The following is a 17,445-nucleotide window of genomic DNA, read 5'->3' as shown; positions in this document are numbered from 1 at the left end:
TAGATGAGGAACTTGAGGGTGAGAATAGTGAAGTGACTTAGACAATTCATCGAGTAAGAGAGTAGGGCATTGTGTGACTAACCTAGATGTAGACAGTGGGGAGCTTATTAAAATGCATGTTCTCAGGCCCACTCAAAGGGCTTCTGATTTTAATGGGTCTGCCATAAGAAACTGCATTTAATAGGCACCCCAAGGTAATTCTGATGCAGGTGGTCTGAGGACTAATTGCCACCTTTGCCTTCTCCAGTGCTAATTTGTATGGAAACCCACAAGTTCTGAGATGTAATGAGATGGTATCAGTTCCATAAAATCCCTGGCTAGTGCAGCTCCCTTCTATAGGTGTAAGCTGAACCTCTTCAGCTAGGTTATGGCATGTATTTGCATAAATTACCATGCGGAACTTGTTAATATTTCCTAGATATGCTTTTTCATTGCTCCATTAGACAAGGCTTTTGTGCTTTTGTTTGAGGCTGAATGTCAGCCAATACGTATCCACAGCTGTGATGGCATAGAACCTGAGGTGGTAATTTATTCCCCTCATAGAGCCCCAGTGTCACCTGTCTGTCCTAAGCAATGCTGTCTGAAATCAGTCAAATTTTATCATGCAAATTATGGGAAGTGTTATCATCATAAGCAGCAGGAGGTTCCTGATTTGCTATCATTTACACTTTAAATGAATTCGACCTGCTAGGTATAGAGGATGAGTTTGGGAAAAAGAAAGGCAGGGGTAAGGTGGGGAGGGAGTTCACGAGGAATTGTGCCCCAGGGCTTTGTGCCTTCAGGAAAACAAGTCTTCAAAAAGATGCTTCGATTTGTTTGATATAAAAGACTCAAAAAGAGTTTGCTTTTTGGAGGAGAGGCATGCAAGAGAAGAGAAAGGATATGACTCAGCTTCTTTGTGGAGATGCCAAGAGAAAGTTACACCTACCCAGGTTGGTCAAGCGGAACTGCAACGTTAGGGAATTTGGGCATCAGTGGAATTAGAAGAAATCAAGACCTTGGGATAATCAAGTCCAACTGACTCATTTTACAGTTAAAGAGACTGAGGCCCAGAAAGGAGAAATCTCATATTCAAAGTCACAGAAGAAATTTGACAGTAAAACCGCATTTTCTAATGTCCAGTCCTGCAGTGTTCCATCCCCTTTTTCTTTAAGTCTATCTCTGACTCTCCGAACCACCACAGTAGCATTACAGCTCTTGTATTTACCTTGGTTCCTAGGGGCCCTAATTAATCACTACCACATTCTTCTAATCCAGTTCTATTCCTTTTCTTGAAACAAAACTTACTCACCTGCCTTCTTTTCCATCTGTACTAGAATACCAAACCAAAGCTGGAAAATCCTTTCCTCCAACTTCTGTGGTCCACCTACTCCCCCAGATTGTTCCTCCTCTGGCATCTTCTCTGTCCATCCCCTTCCCTATACCCATCTCCATCTAGTTTGTACTCCTGGAGTCCAAGATATCACATTTAGATGGTTCTTCATCCTGCAGTGTGACCTGGGTTGGGAATTACTGCATTGAGCATTCCTCCTTGGATATGTTCTCCTCCCAGGTTAACTGCAAATAAAAGAAAGTGAAAGGGAAACCATAATACTTTAAACTTTGATATTGAAATTTCAGCCACAATTATAACAGGGATAGTAGAAGCATCTCTAGGAAGAGCGGCTTCTTGATAACTTCCCTCAGGCTTTGCTGACAAGTAATAACAGAATTTATTTTCCATTCACCCCATTCTGTGTGTCTTCCTAAAGGTGACTGAAAAACAGAGAGCAATAGTTGGGGCGGGTTGGGGGTGCAGAAGGAGGAAACATGGTAGTAGACACAGAGATTATAGAGAACAAGATGGATAAAAAGTGAGATGCAAAATTCTCAAGCAAATGAATATAGGAAAACAAGAGAAGTTTAATCATGGAGTATGGAGTAGAATCATTGAAAAGAGTTGGTAAGAAACTCAATGGCCAGGATGATCAGTGAGCTTGGAGTTAGAACACCTGGATTCTCATTCCTGTTCAGCCACAATAATCCATTTCAATTTGGGTAATCCATTACAACTCTCTAGCTTCTGTGTCCCATTCTATAAACTAGTATGTAGAAGTGAATGATCTCTATCATTATATAATTCTAAATGACCTTATGTCCACAGGAGTCATCGACAACAAGCCTATATTAACGTTAGTATTTCTAGAAGAGACAGCCTCAGTGGTGGCTAAAGATTTCAAGAAACTGGCCAAAATAAGGAGAGGATCATTAATAACCAATAGCAAGCAGAGCAATGTCGGGTAGTCAAATGACAGGAACAAGAAGAGAACAAGTGAGAAAAGGATGTACTGGTTTCATATCTCAGCTTCTCTCAGAAGCGATCCATGTCATCACTCAAGGAAAGTAAGAAAGTCACCTTCTGCCTGCCCAGCAAGGTGATAGAGCACATGGGGACAGGCTTCCCCAAAGACCTAAATTACTGTGATCAGGGTCCATCTGAACAAGACCAATTACCTCAGTCCCCCAGGGCTGTCATTTCCTACTATTAGTTTTAACAACAGTGATAATAATTTTCCTTTAGATGGTACCACTTCTTCTCCTGAAGAATTTTGAGCCCAATTGGCAAATGGAGAGGGAATACTTATTTGGGCAGTGCCCCCGGGGCTGTGAGGCCATGGGGGGTTGGAAGAGGTGGTGGGATAGGAGAGGGGGATACAAATAACAGGAATTAAGACCTGTTCTCATCCCAAACCTGGAGCATGTTCTTAACTTCAGCTTACTGGGCTGATTAAAAAGTAGTGGGATCCACAAAGGATGTGGGAGGTCTTTTCCCCCAATCTAGCTCCATTTGTGAGCTAGATTATATGAGCAAGACCTATATTTTTCATTGAAGCCTTAATATTCAACACAAACTAAGAGTTAACAATTGAAAGTCAAGTGTTCCTGAGAATAAAACGTTCTTCTGAATCTAATTGTTGAGTAGTAAAAAAAAAAAAAAAAACCACACACGTATTAATCCTACTTATGAATTCAGTGGGCTGATTCTTCCCTTTCAGTGGCCAAACCCCAATGTGTTCTGTTGGTTCCAGAAACTGCAATCATTTGTTCACCTTCCTACTGCCTTCCTCCTCATATGTCTTGTCAAACATTTGGTTCAGGAAGTTTAATCCCTGGACTTAGATGAGAGTATGTTGTATGTCTACAAGGCATCCAGCTGGGTTTTGAGGTTATAACACATTTAATTACTGGGAAAACACCTATCAAAATAAAGGAGGTAAGGCAGATGGGGTCCTTTGCTTCCCATCAACATCTTCCTGGCCAGACAAACAAATGTAAGGTGCTCAGGGAAGCTAGCCTGCAAGTGGGCCTTGGTGCTTTGTTTCTGTGATGTTCTTCACGCGCAGGAGGCATCATTGCCTAGTAGCCATCCCCTGGCTGCCGTGTTTGACAGTATCTCAGACACACATCCTGAGCATGGGCTGTCCCTGGAGAAGCTTCAGCACTTAATCCTGTCACCATGAAGCAACCATGCACAGCCAGGCTACAGGCAGACTCGATGTTCTCAGGGAATGGCTGTCAGTCATCAGTAATCCTATAGCAGGCAAGATTACATACTGAACCCATGTGCAGATGGGCTTGAGCAGAAATAGGAAAAGACTCGGGCTGTAAAGGGTGCTGCCAGCACAGTGAGAGTGAGATTCTGATGTGCTTTGAAGAGTTTCAGATGGAAATGATTTCCACGATGATGTCCTTCCAGGTAGTGTGTTACTGTCACGCTTGGAAGGGGTCACCCCCATGGTCTCTGAGACATAACCTGCTATGGTTGATTAGGCCATCACTTTGAGGAAAATATCGAGTGACTCCTTAGAGGAGTCCATCACTCATCCATCCATTTATCTCCCATGTAACCTCTAGTGAGCAACAGTTACACACACAGAATGCAAAAGTGAACAATATGAAGTTGAGTTTGAAACAATGTGTCTCATGAAAGTTCAAATTTAATATCCTCAGCCACCAAAATAGACTACTGTACAGGGTTTAGGTAACTGTCCTTAAGCCATCACTCTGTTCTGTCTTTATTTTCTTTGACCCACTTCTTTCCTACAAACTCCTTTCTCCTTGGACAATGGGATACATAGATTAAACAACTATTTCCTGCTATGCTGTAACACAGACTATCTTAAGTATCCCAACACCCATGGGTATATGTTGTAATATAATTAGCACCATTTAAAGATAGTGAATCTGAAGGTGAATAAGCTTACATGACAATGGCACATCTCCAGCTAAAGCTCTGAGTCTTCTGCCTCAGAGTTCAGCACTGGAGTCCTCTTTCCATGACTCTGTGTGCCTGTAGGGCTCCCTGCTGCCTGTTGGTCTCTAGCTGGATGAGTTAGTCATGGGCTTGGCTGCACAAGGGCCCCTCAGGAACACCCTGGGTTGGTGATTGTGTTCCTTGTCACAGAACTCAATTCACCCTAAGAGGGGAATTAAAGGCTCTTGAGAAAGTTTCTAACATACTGTAACAGGGAACATGAATCAAAGATTGTTGGCAGTTTCTTTGCAGGGACTTGTCTTCTGGCAAACTAGATGCCTTGAACTTATCAGGTGACAACAGGAAGGGACACAAAAGTGACTTTGAACAACTCTTTGTGAAACATGTATCCTGAAAACTGTCTAGGAGATAAAATCTCTCCAGGTCATCATGTTGGTTTTCCCTCTCTCTGTCATCTTTGATTCGAGATAGAGGGCATTTATGGTGGCCTAAATTTTTTGGTCTCCTAGGATTTGTGTTTGACATTTGTCTAAAGGGTAAAAAACCCAAAAAATCAGTGCATATATTTCCATAGCCATGAACTTTTCACCAGGTTTTAGTCCCTGGCAGGATGGTGAAGTAGGTATGATTTACTTCAGGGCTCTCCATCTGCACTTTGTGGATTCGGCCCTTCAAGTCTTTTGCATTTCTTTCCCAACTACTCTGTTTTCATCCCAAACAGCAGTTATCTTACTTTGCATCACCCACCCTCCCTCATCCGGCCCCATAAACACACCCCTAGGCCTTTTTAAGTAAGAGATTGTGCAACACAGGAGTCAAGAGTATTTATATTTTAAAGGGGTCACCTAAGAATGTATCTATAAAGGTGCCCCCACTACCTGGGTGGGAAGTGTACATCTTGGTGCTAAGAGAGTGCTGAGAAATTTTCCCATGCTTCCTCCGCCACCTCCCACTCATCCTGAAGTCTACCACACGGGCTGAGGTGTAGGAACGGTCATGTACTCCAGTCCCAAGAGTAATGTGAAAATACCAGTGGGTATGTTTTCATCTCCTCAGGGATATCAGAACGAAGAGTACACTGGGACAGCACTGGTTTTTCATTATTGCCTGAGAGTGGTCTAATGACCTGAAGAAAAGGCTCTACTCACACAGGAACTCAAAGGAAAGATTCTCTGGATTCATATCGTTCAATTGTTTTCTAGATGCCACCTTGTCTAATAAACATCAATGCATTCAACATGTACAGCCATGCTTTGCACAGAAGCAGGGAGAGGATAAAAGGAGTGAGGAATAATATTCTCAAGGAAAGATGAGAAGATTTATCCTAAACAAAGGATCCCGGAAGGGCCTAATGATGAGCTTTACATATATGAAAGTGTATTATGCAGAGAACAGTGACCATCTGTTCCCCATTTCTCCCTCATCTGAAAGTCTCCAGCACGTATTGTCGGTGACATTCTTTCAGCCATTCATCATATCCTGCTTCATGACATGTTTTCCATTGTTGTGTGGAAAAGCCATTTAACTTCATCAGGAGATTTTCTTTCTTCTTCCCAATTAAGATCATCACTCCTTGAGGGCAGGGACCAGTTCCTATTTATTTTTCTATCTCTTTCCCTTCTGAGCACTAGACTGCACAGAGTAGATACTGAAGAATCATGATAAATATTTTTGATTTAGTGATTGATACTGAGGGAAAAAAGATAAACTCTACTATGGGGATCTAGGTTAGACATAAGAACATAAAACCTTGACTGGAATGAGCTCAGGAGGGAGCATGATGGGAGGGAAAGGGAGTACTCTAAGATGTGGAGTACTCTTATGGGCCTGAATATAGATTCAAAATTACCATTTACCATCTATATTAGCTTAGTCAAATATTAAACTTCTTAAACTTCAGTTTACTGACCCATAAAATAGAGATAATAATGCCTACTATGAAGAACTGCTCAGCAGTTGAATGAGGTTAGTGTGTGTGAAGAACCAGCTCATAGTAGCCACAAAATACCACGGTTCAGTGTCCTGATAATAGCACCTACTTCTCAGGATTCTTGTACATGTTAAATGAGTTGATGTATGCAAAATGCTTAGTACGGTCTTTGGCACACCTTAGGCATTTAATGAATATTAAATACCATTAGATTCTTTTCATAGAAATTTCTCTTTTGCTCCAGGACAAAACCTTAAAAATAAGAAGGGAATCCCACCTCTCTTTTCTTCTCTCTCTTTATCTCTATGAATATCTTTCTTATGAAGAGCAAGAGGATGGATGATACTGCCTCTCAAAGTCCTTCCCAGATTGAGGTAAATTCTCAGCTGCTATAAAAGTGCCTTCAGGTAGATCATCAGAAGGACATCAGAGGATTCCGTTGCATAGCTAGAAGTAGCTAAGAGTAAAATCTAGGTCTGGCCGGTCTAGTATAGACTGTTACAGAAATTATAAGCTGATTACAGATCATCTGTTATATCCACTGGAATATAACATTTCGGAATGTTAGTTTATATGACACTTCCTGCTTATATTCATTGAGACAATGGAATTAAGAGCTTTGCTTTGGGTTTCTTTTCCTTTGGCCTGGCATAGTATCTTGAAAAATAGACACTAAAGTATTATTTCATTAGAGTGTAAAGGATTATATGGTCCGTGAGACAGAGTTGATCCTCCTTTAGGACAGAGGCACAGGCCAGATACTAGAGATAAGGCAGGTTTACAGAGGAACAACACAGATACAAAGACCAAAAATAATACAGAGACAAAGAAATGAAACCAGAGGTAAAAGTAGAGTTAGGAAGAGGGAGAGATAAAGAGACACACCGAAGGAAAGTAGCTACTGCTTATGCTTGAAGGTCCCCTTCTAAATGTAAGGGATTTATTTCTGGAAATTCATTTGTCTTCTCTTTTAATTGCTGACATGTTTTTGAGAAGTACCATACCTGTGAGCTAGTCCCAATATATCACCTGCACATGCCTTACTGAGAGAGAAAACAGGAACTTTCTGGTTACTTAAGAGTCTTTGCCTGAAGCCCATTAGAGTTATAATTACACTATAATCTTCTCAAAAGATGCAGAGTGCCATTGTGCTGGCCTCCAAGGTCACAGTCCTCATCATAAACAAACCTCTTATGACAATTGCTAAAATGCAATTTCTCTCTCTCTCTCTCAAAGGCCCATCACTTCATTAATAAACCTGTAATCCCGTGCACACCTATTTACCTGATTTATAGATGTTTCTGTCTCTTCACCAGACCCATACATTTCCATGCCAGTATCAGGAATATCTTACTGTCTTATGGTAATAGGTTGAGAATGGTGCACCATTGTTTTCCAAATCCACACTGTGAGACTCAGAAAAGTCTCTCTGGGGTGCTGGCCACAATGCTCTGTTGTCTTCAAATGTTTCTGAAATGTACAGCCATTTGTGGCAGCCCCATGCCCTCCTGGGGATCAGAGTGGTGCTCCCTGAGTCAAGTCACATTGACTCAAGACTCTGTATTAAGCCTACAAGCTGCATTATTCTAGGACCAGCACAGATAAAGGATATGCTTGGTGATCTCAGGGGCCAGATATTGCAGATGGCCTACTGAAAACGTCATGGGCATCATCACCTGGGGGAGGTGTGACCAGGAACAGCCCCTCAATTCACATCAAACTGTGCCATAAGCAATAAATAAACATTTATTGTGTTAAGCCCATATTATTTGGGGTTTACTTGTTGCTGAAGTTAGCATTAATTACTCTGATCAATGTACCTATCCATCCTTTGGGTTAAAATCAAGTGTTACCTCTCTGAAGATATCTTTCTTTAAATATATAACCATCTAACACATTTATGCCTTCATCTAACACTAAAGCTCAGACATTTTCCTTCAATGATGTACATTTTAGCTTTAAAATTAAATTTTAAGCACCTGGGAAAGTTTCTTTGAAGTTTGTTAAGTCTTACACATTACCTACATGTGGTCTTTAGGTGGACAATAAAGAGAAGGATGGAAGAATGGAAGGAAGGAACTGATTATTTGACACAAAGCACTAATCCATTCAAGATCAGTTGAGCAGCTGGAGGTAAATGATTACTGTTGGCTTAGCAAAATGAGTGGAAAATATAAAGTAGAGGTGAAAATACCCAAGAGCAGGCAGTAGGATGGGAACTATGGAAGAACTAAAATTTGCAAGAAATTTTGGTAATCTCTATTTAGGAGAAATAGATTCAGTGGATATTTATTGAATGTATATTTCATGTGAAGTGATTCAATAGGTTCTTCTGCATACGTTAATCCTCAGAACAGTACAATAAATTGGGTTTTGCCATATGATTGAATGGGTAAGGAAATACAGTTGGAATGTTCCAAACGCTTGCCCAAAGTCACACAGCTAAAACCTGTTTGTGAAACCAAACCGTGTTCTCATTTAATCATTTATTCAGCAAATATTTACTGAACAACTGTTACATGCCAGGCACATTTCTATGCAGAGAACCAAAGAGACAAAACCCTTGCTCTTATGGAGCTTGCATTCTAGAAGAAAGAGATATAAAATAAATGAATGCATTTATAAAATATTATGTAGTGTTTGTAAGTGTTATGGTAAAAATAAAGTTTGGAAGGGCATAAGGAATGGGAGGATGTGGGGAAATCATGGCTACAAGTTTTTTTTTGTGTGTGTGTGTGTGGTATGCGGGCCTCTCACTGTTGTGGCCTCTCCTGTTGCGGAGCACAGGCTCCGGACGCTCAGGCTCAGCGGCCATGGCTCACGGGCCCAGCCGCTCCGCGGCATGTGGGATCTTCCCGGACCGGCGCACAAACCCTGCGTCGGCAGGCGGACTCTCAACCACTGTGCCACCAGGGAAGCCCGGTGGCTACAATTTTAAATAAAGTGGTCAGGTCAGGGAAGACCTGAGAAAGTGAAATTTGAGTTACCTGCTTAAGTAGCTGAGGAAATGAGCTACATACATATCAGCAAGGGCAAGAATGCTGACGTGGGTGTCTGTCTGGCCCAACTGAAGAATAATGAGGAGGTCGGTGTGTTTGGAATGGAGTGGGAAATGGGGAGAGGAAGAGGAGATGATGAGATCATGGAGATAATGTGGGGTCTGATCATGCCAAGCCCTGTAAGCTTTTACTGAATAAGTGCTAAAATTATTAGTGGGTTTCAAACAAAGAATAACTGATCTGACTCGTCACTTTAGCTCTGGTGTCAAAATTAAACATCACAGAGGAAAGACCAGAAGCAGAAGACCACTTAGGAGTCTATGACAGTAATCCAAGAAAGAAATAATAGCAGATTGGACCAGCCTGGTTGTTGACATCTGTATATAGTTTGAGTGTTGGAGCTTATAAGATTTGCTGATTTGTTATAAAATGTGAGAAAAAGATAGGCATACAGATGGCTATACGGTTTTTGGATTGAACAACTGAAAGAATGGTGTTGCTGTTTATTGAGATGGAAAGACTGAGAAAACAGCAGTTTTGGATGAGAAGATCAGGTATTTGGGTTTGGGTGTTAGAGATTTGCTATGCCTTTTGGATATCCAAATAGAGCTATTAAAGCTGGAGTTGGATAAATGATTCTAGAGATCTGGGAGAGGGTTAGATTAAATATATAAATTTGGGCTTGCTAGCAAACATATGGTACTTAAAGCCATGAGCCTGATTAAAGACATTAGTGTAGATAAAGAGTAGATGTTGGAATTGAGTGTAAATAGAAAATACTGATGGTTCTAGCATTTCCAACCTTAGACTTTGTGGAGATAAAGAGGGAGACTGAGAAGGAGAGATCAATGAGATAAGATGATAACCAGAAAATCATATTGTCCCTGAAGCCAAGTGAGGAACATATCTCAAGGAAAAGAAAGTGATCGACTGACTCAAATACAGCTAAGAGTCAAATAGGGGTGAGAATTAGCCATTGGATTTAGTGAGACGCATGCCATTGTTGCCATTTATAAGAGAAGCGTTGATGGAGTGGTGGCAATGGAAGCTTAGTTGGCCAGGATCTGAGATAAGGAGAAGAAATTGCAGGCAGTAAGTGTGGCTATTTTGAGGAGTTTTACTAAAACGGGGCCAAAGAAAAGAGGCAGAGATTAAAAGGGCATGTGGTCTCAAGATGGTATTTTTAAGATGGCAGAGATACTTCCCATGCTTATGGCCTGATAAAAATGATCTAAAAGAGAGGGGTAAAAGTTGATGATGCAGGGGAATGAACAAAGAATTGATTATGTTCTCAAGAAAGTAAGAGGGGATAAGATCTGGGACAAAACTCAGTCCTTGAGACAGGACACTAAACAGTTTATCCAGACTTACAGTGACAGAAGGACACCAATGTAGATGCGAGATGGTTGTGGTGGGAGCTTGGAAAGTTCTCTTCTGAGTGATTCATTTTCTTAAAGAAGTAGAACATGATAATCAGCTGAGTGTGAGGATGGGGTTGATATCAGAAGTTTCAGAAGAGAGAAGGTGGTATGAAGAAGATGATATGTCTAGAAGACAGTTTGAGTACATGCACAGAGGAGACAGAAATTTGGATTTAACTCAGGAAAGGAGTTTTGCTAGGCTAGTTCAGTTCATAAAGAGATTGGCAAAAGAATTGAGGAAATATGCAAGAGAGTGATTATAATGATGGCTAAGAATAGACATGATGACTTGAAGGGGTTGGCTGACAGGGAAATGTGGTTGCATCAATGTATTACAGGTTCCAGTGTGATAAAAGAATTGTCATGTTGGTGGGTACCAGAGGGAATGAGAAAGATAGGAGGGAGTTGGAGGGTATAATGTTATGGAGGCGGTGTAGATATTGCTGACAAAAGGTGCCCTGGTAGGGGAAACACAGCACCATCAGAGAAGAAGAAGGCAAGGACTGAGAGGGCCGTGGAACAGATGCTGTTGGCTCTCCTATGTCTCCTTGGTCCACCCCTGAGTCTACCTTAGACAGTTCTCAGAAATGTTGATGTTTTCTTGCATCTCTCTGCCTGAGGGTGTTCTCTGGACAGAAGCATGTCATTGGCCTTCATGGGGTGGGGAGTTAATGTGACTCTTAATCAACGAGGGAAGGGAATTAGTGGATAAATTCCCAAATTTACTGGCCCTCTGACATACAGTTTTAAAGTATGTTCTACAATCTCTCTGAAGGTCTTTAGTTGTATTGAGCCCCAGTTCCCACCCATGAAACTCACTCAGTAATCCACCTATTACTGACTTTTCTTCCTTTGTCTCACTTCCTACTGGGCTTCCTGGAATTACATCCCAAATAAACCACCTACACCCAAATCCTCGTCTCAGGATCTGTTTTGGGGAAACCCAATTTAAGATAGCTGGGGTTTGGGAAGGATAAGCTATGTGGACATTAAAGTCACCAATGAATAATTAGGTAATCCTCTGTTATATGTTAATGGTATTATTTGCAGCTCTATTTTTAAGAGCAAAAATCTGGTTTGTGTGTGTGTACCTGGAGACAACCAATGGAGATTGGTTGGATATTGCAGAGAATAGTTTTACAATGAAACACCATGCAGCTTTTAAGAATAATTATAGTTATCGGTACAGTATAGTCCTGAAGATCCACTCATGCTAAATTTCATGAAGAATGAAAATCAGGTAACAAAGTAGTGTGTGTGTGTATGTGTGTTTGTAGGTATGTGTGTATGTGTGAATGTATATATATACACAAAATTCCACAAATTCATATATATATAAATATATATTTTATATAAAATGCATATAAATGTTTATTAAAATATAAATATATAATTATATAATATATGTTATATAAATATGACATACATATTTATTCCTAGACAATATAAATTTTTTATATCTGGATAATAGGATGATGTTGTTTTTTGTTTTCTTGAGTTTTTTTTAGTGTGTGTGTGTATGCTTTCTAGTTTTTTAAAAAGTACGAATAATTTGTATCATATAAGTTAAAAACAACAGTAACACTTGGAGAAAAAAAATTATGGTGATCAGTAGTCCCAGTCAAACTGAGATGGCTGGTCACACTATGAAATATTTATACTCTTTCCTCCATCCTTCCCATTAAGTGGACAAATGACAAAATAGACTGTCTTGGAGTCCTGTACAGAAGGACATGATAGAAGTGGAAGACATCATTATTATTCCGGAAACATACATTTTTTTTGCTGCAAAAATCCAGGGATGAAGTCAGTGTATTTGGTTGATAATCCCCTTCACATGTGCATGCTAGTTTGGCTTTCATTTCCATCTGCAGGGAGGCTTTAACAGCTGTTACTGTCAGGCCTTTGCACTATGTTTCCAAAGATTTAAGAACCATACAAGGGCAGGAATATTCTGGGAATGAAGTTGGATGAGCTTAAGGAAAAATAGCTCACCTGCATTGTTACCTAGAAATGGGCACCCTCCCTTTCCCTCTGTCTCAGTCTCTTGCTCTCCTGGTTTCTGTCCTGTGTGTACCAGGCAGAGAGCCTGGAATGAATATCAGTGTACCTGCCTGGTACGCACACCAGCCAGACAGGAGCCTCTCACCCCATTGTTCGTTAGTGCTCTCTGTTAAACAATGTTTAATGTCATTTAAGGAGTTTAATGGCATATTATTGGAAATATTACAAAGACAAGAGGGGGAAAAAAAGTCCTCCCTCTTATATTTTCCAGGCCCGTCACAAGCACACTCAAGACCTGAGACCTATAGCAACAGAAGCCTTGTTCACTTTTGTTTTGTTTACTGAAATTATATATACTCTACTTCTGTCCTGAAAGAATTGAGTTGCCCATATCTCCATTTGAAGAAGGCTCCCAGCTCCCTCTCAAACACATGTAAGGGAAGCCTAGATGCTAAACCCTGCCATGTGTAGAGGAATCCAAAAGCAAACAAGAAATACCAGTGCCTCAGCCGTACCCTAGAACAATTAAATAAAAATCTCTGGATCATAGGCATTGGGATATTTAAGTATTTCACCAGGTGATTCTAATGTGCAGTTTGATCCAGTTCCTTCTCATATCTCAGCTCATTACTTGATTCATTCATTCATTCATTCATTAATAATTAATGTAATAATATCCTCTAGGAGTCCAGCACTATGCTATGCCCTATGGAAGACAGAAAAGAAGTGGAAGGTACAGTTCTGAACTACAGGAGAGATATAACCCAGTGAAAGAAACAAGATGAATACACAGGTGAAGTGCCCTATAAAAGATGAAATTGGTGTAAGTGAGAGTAACCGGGGGATACTTTATTTAGAAGGTAGTGTTTAACAATATAAGAATTTAAGTCATAAAGCCAAGAGACCCTGGCTTGAGTCCTAACTCCACCATACCTAACTCTGTAAAGCTATGCAAGTTATTTTCTTCTTTGAGACTTTTTTTTCTCATTTACAAATTGTCCTCTAAAGTTCATGAAGTCCAGCTTAAATAATATATGGGAACAAGCTTTTGTAAACTTTCAAGTGCTACAAGGTGTTTTAATTGTTAGTGACTGTATACTTAATATAGGGACACATTTTCTATAATCTGTTCCCAACCTGGCTTTCTAAGCTTATGTTCAAATTTCTAGCTTCAAAACCTACGCTCTTTCTTTTATTTGCGTATTCATCTATTGCTGAACTGCCTGATCCATTCTACTTACCTAAAACCTTCCATGTTTATTCCCATAATCACATTTTTGCTGATGCCTTTCCTCCTGGGAGTATCTCTTGCTCCCAACTCCTTAATCCTTACTCAACTTTCCCAACTCAATTTACTGATCAGCTTATATATCAAAGTGTGTTCTAACTATGCAAACTCACACTAATCTCTCTCTCCCGGGAACTTACAGCCAATAACATATTGCATCATAATATGCCTATGTCTTATTTTTCACATGTTTACACCTTATTTCACCGTTTCGTAAATTCCTTGAAGAACAGGTACCATCAAGGGTTACATTGCTTTGCTCAACTATAAAGACTTGTGACATTTACAGGTTCAAATCATGCTTAAAGAAGGAAGGAAGGAGGGAAGGAGGGAAGGAGGGATGGAAGGAAGGAAAGAAGGAAGGAAGGAAGGAAGGAAGGAAGGAAGGAAGGAAGGAAGGGAGGAAGGAAGGGAGGAAGGAAGGGATGATGGAAGATAAAAGGAGGAATGGAAAGAATTCTTTTTCATGTACTGAGATTCCTAAATTCTTAATCATTCATATAGTTGCTTTAGCACCCACACAGTTTTAGATGATGAACTAAAACCTCTAAAGTTTTAGTAGTTGAGACATCTACATGCTGCCCTTCACAAATAACTGGAACAGCCTCTTGCTGTAAATATATTTACCTATTCTTTCCTTGGCTGAACTTGCCTCCTCCTCCAGTTTGATATTTTAAGCTTCAGTTATACAGGGCTTAAATGAGGCTTATTTCTTCTAACTCTACTTCTCCTCTCCCTTGTTTTGAGAATGAGGAAGGAGAAGTCTAGTGATAGTTTCCTGGCAAAATTATTTGCTATGCCTGCTCTTGATCAATGCTGCTCTCAGACCAGGCTGGAACCCTGCATTTGAGGTCCTGTCTGTCATCCAGCCACAGTCTCCTCATCAGACAAGTAATCCTTGGGACCAGGATATGTGCTCAACTGAATCTCATGCCCCCATCTAGATCATATTCTAAGACCTTGTAATTTAACCAAACGGCACCAGGCCTATGTCCAGGGCCTCCATATGCCTTGTTCCTGGGTTTATCTTTCCACTCTCAGTGTGCACCCCCATAAAAGTGCCCAAAAAAGGCATCTGTGAGCCATGTGGACAGAACTTGGACATAGAAGTTGAGACTCCCATATGTAGTATGTGAAGCATAAGTAGGTAGAAAGAGAATTGGCTAGGAGTCTATACAATAACATTCCAGGTTCTGAGGGGTCCAAGAATACTAACTCAGATCTGGCTTCCAGGTCATAATAAATGTATTTGAGTGAAGGTAGCAGGTTAAGAACATACTTTATGTAGACTTTAGTATCTAGATTTTATACTTCATAAGTCTTTAAGCATATAGGAACCTCTGTTTCTACTCTATTCACAAGTCCCACAAGCTTAAACTTGAAAATAAACTGTCTTTTTAAAGCATCCACCCTCCTCACTTTTTCTTGTTAATTTAAAAATCAACATTAGTGATATATAATTTACCAAAAATTAAATGTATCTGTTTAAAGTGTATAATTCAGTGAGTTTCGACAAATACGTAGACTTGTGTAATCATCATGCCAATCAAGATATGTCATACTTCCATAGCCTCCAAAATTTCACTCATTCCCTTTTGTTGTCAATTGTCCCTCACTCATGATCCAGAAAACTACTGATTTACTTTCTGTCACTATAGATGCATTTTGCATGTTCAAGAATTTCATCTAAATTGAATCACATGGTATTTATTCTTTTGTATATAGAATGCCTCATTCAGCAAAATGCTGAATGTTGTTCCATGTAAAATAGCTCATTCCTTTTTGTTATTGATCTATATTCCATGGAATAAATATACCATAATCTGTAATCTATTCATCTGCTAATTTTCAGTGTTTGGCTATTATAAATAAAGTTGCCATGAACATTATTTTACAAGACCTTGTGTGGACAAATAAATGTCTCGTGGTGTAATTGGTGAGTTATATATTTAGCTTTATAAGAGATTGTTAAGTACTTTTCAAAGTGGTTCAACTATTTTATACTCCCAGAATAATGTGTAGGTGTTCAGTGATTCTAAATTTTGTCAAAATTTGGTATTGTTGGTCCTTTCAACTTTAGTAGGTATACAGTGGTAACATTGTGATTTAAACTTGTATTTGCCTGAAGTCAAATGATATTGAGCATCTCTTCATGTTTCTATTGGCCATTATTATATCTTTCTCTGTGAAATATTTGTTCATGTATTTTCCTATTTTAAAAATTTGTGCTTTTAAAATTATTACTGAGTTGTGAGAGTCTATATATATATATATATATATCCTGGATATAAGTCCCTTGCCCATGTGCTATAAATATATTTTCCCATTGTAAGGGTTGTCTTTGAATTTTCTTAGTGGTGTCTTTCAAAGAGCAGAGATTTAAAATGTTGATGAAGTCCAAATTATAATTTTTATGTTTCAGCTTTTTTGTGCCTTGTCTAAAAAAAAATGCCTATCCCAAAATACAAATATTTTTCTATGCATTTTTCCTATGAGTTTTATAGTTTTAGTATTGTCTGCCCTTTCTGTCATTTCCAGATCTGCTTCTATTGATTGATTTTTCTCTTTATTATAGGTCACATATATTTCCCTGGTTTTTTTTTTTCTTTGTTTTCTACTGGATGTTTGACATTGTAAATGTTACATTTTTGAATACTGAATTTTGTTGCTTTCTTTTAAAGAATGTTGAGTTTAGTTTGGTCAGGCAGTTAAATTATGTGAAATCCTCTTAAACCTATAAATTTTGTTAAGGTGTGTCTAGAATAGCTTTCAATCTATATCTATTTTATTCCTACTATTAAAATGTGAACTTTCTAAGTTCTCTCTAATCTGTCTGGTTAGAACTTGAGCATATCCTATTCTCTCTGGGAATTATTCAGCTTGTAGCTCTCCATTACACAATTTTTTTTTCATGACATTTGTACATTGCTCAGCCTTACCTTATCCAACAAATGCATACTTAATATTCAGCAACCTGTTCAAAAAACTTCCATGCTGGTTTCTAGAGTTCTTAATCTGTGTAATTCCCTCTACTCTCCGGTATTCGGGATTAAACCTTATCCTCACAAAACTCTGATTGCTGTACCTTCAACTTAGCAAGACAACTGTACTCTGCACGTGTTCCCATCTCTGCACTGTGTTCTAAAAACTGCCCCCAATCGCTTCTCAGCCTTTTGGCTAAGATCAAGTGTAGTATCTGTTCTTATCAGTAAAAGTTGTCCCCAAGCAGAAAGTCAAGGCAATTGTAGAGCTCACCTAGTTTGTTTCCCTTCCCGCATAGTTCTCTAATGCTTTTTACAGTTGTTTCATATATTTTTTGAGTTTTCTATCCTTTTATGTCAGGAGGGCAAGTCCCGGACTAATGACTGTATCATGGTTGGAAACAAAAGTTACTTCACTTGGGGCTTCCCTAGTGGCACAGTGGTTGAGAGTCCGCCTGCCGATGCAGGGGACATGGGTTCATGACCCGGTTCGGGAAAATCCCACATGCCGCAGAGTGGCTGGGCCCGTGAGCCATGGCCGCTGAGCCTGCGCATCTGGAGCCTGTG

General features: G+C 39.6%; 1 pseudogene; it reads left to right on the top strand.

Moving 5' to 3' along the window:
- Window positions 1-17,054: 17,054 nt before the first annotated feature.
- On the top strand, window positions 17,055-17,231 carry LOC112403605 (uncharacterized; annotated as a pseudogene).
- Window positions 17,232-17,445: the final 214 nt, after the last annotated feature.

This window comes from Neophocaena asiaeorientalis, unplaced genomic scaffold (assembly GCF_003031525.2).
Source record: "Neophocaena asiaeorientalis asiaeorientalis breed wild unplaced genomic scaffold, Neophocaena_asiaeorientalis_V1.1 scaffold67, whole genome shotgun sequence".
Taxonomy (NCBI): Eukaryota; Metazoa; Chordata; class Mammalia; order Artiodactyla; family Phocoenidae; genus Neophocaena; species Neophocaena asiaeorientalis.
Note: the sequence above shows the minus strand (reverse complement) of the source record. Positions and strands in the feature narration are given on the sequence as shown.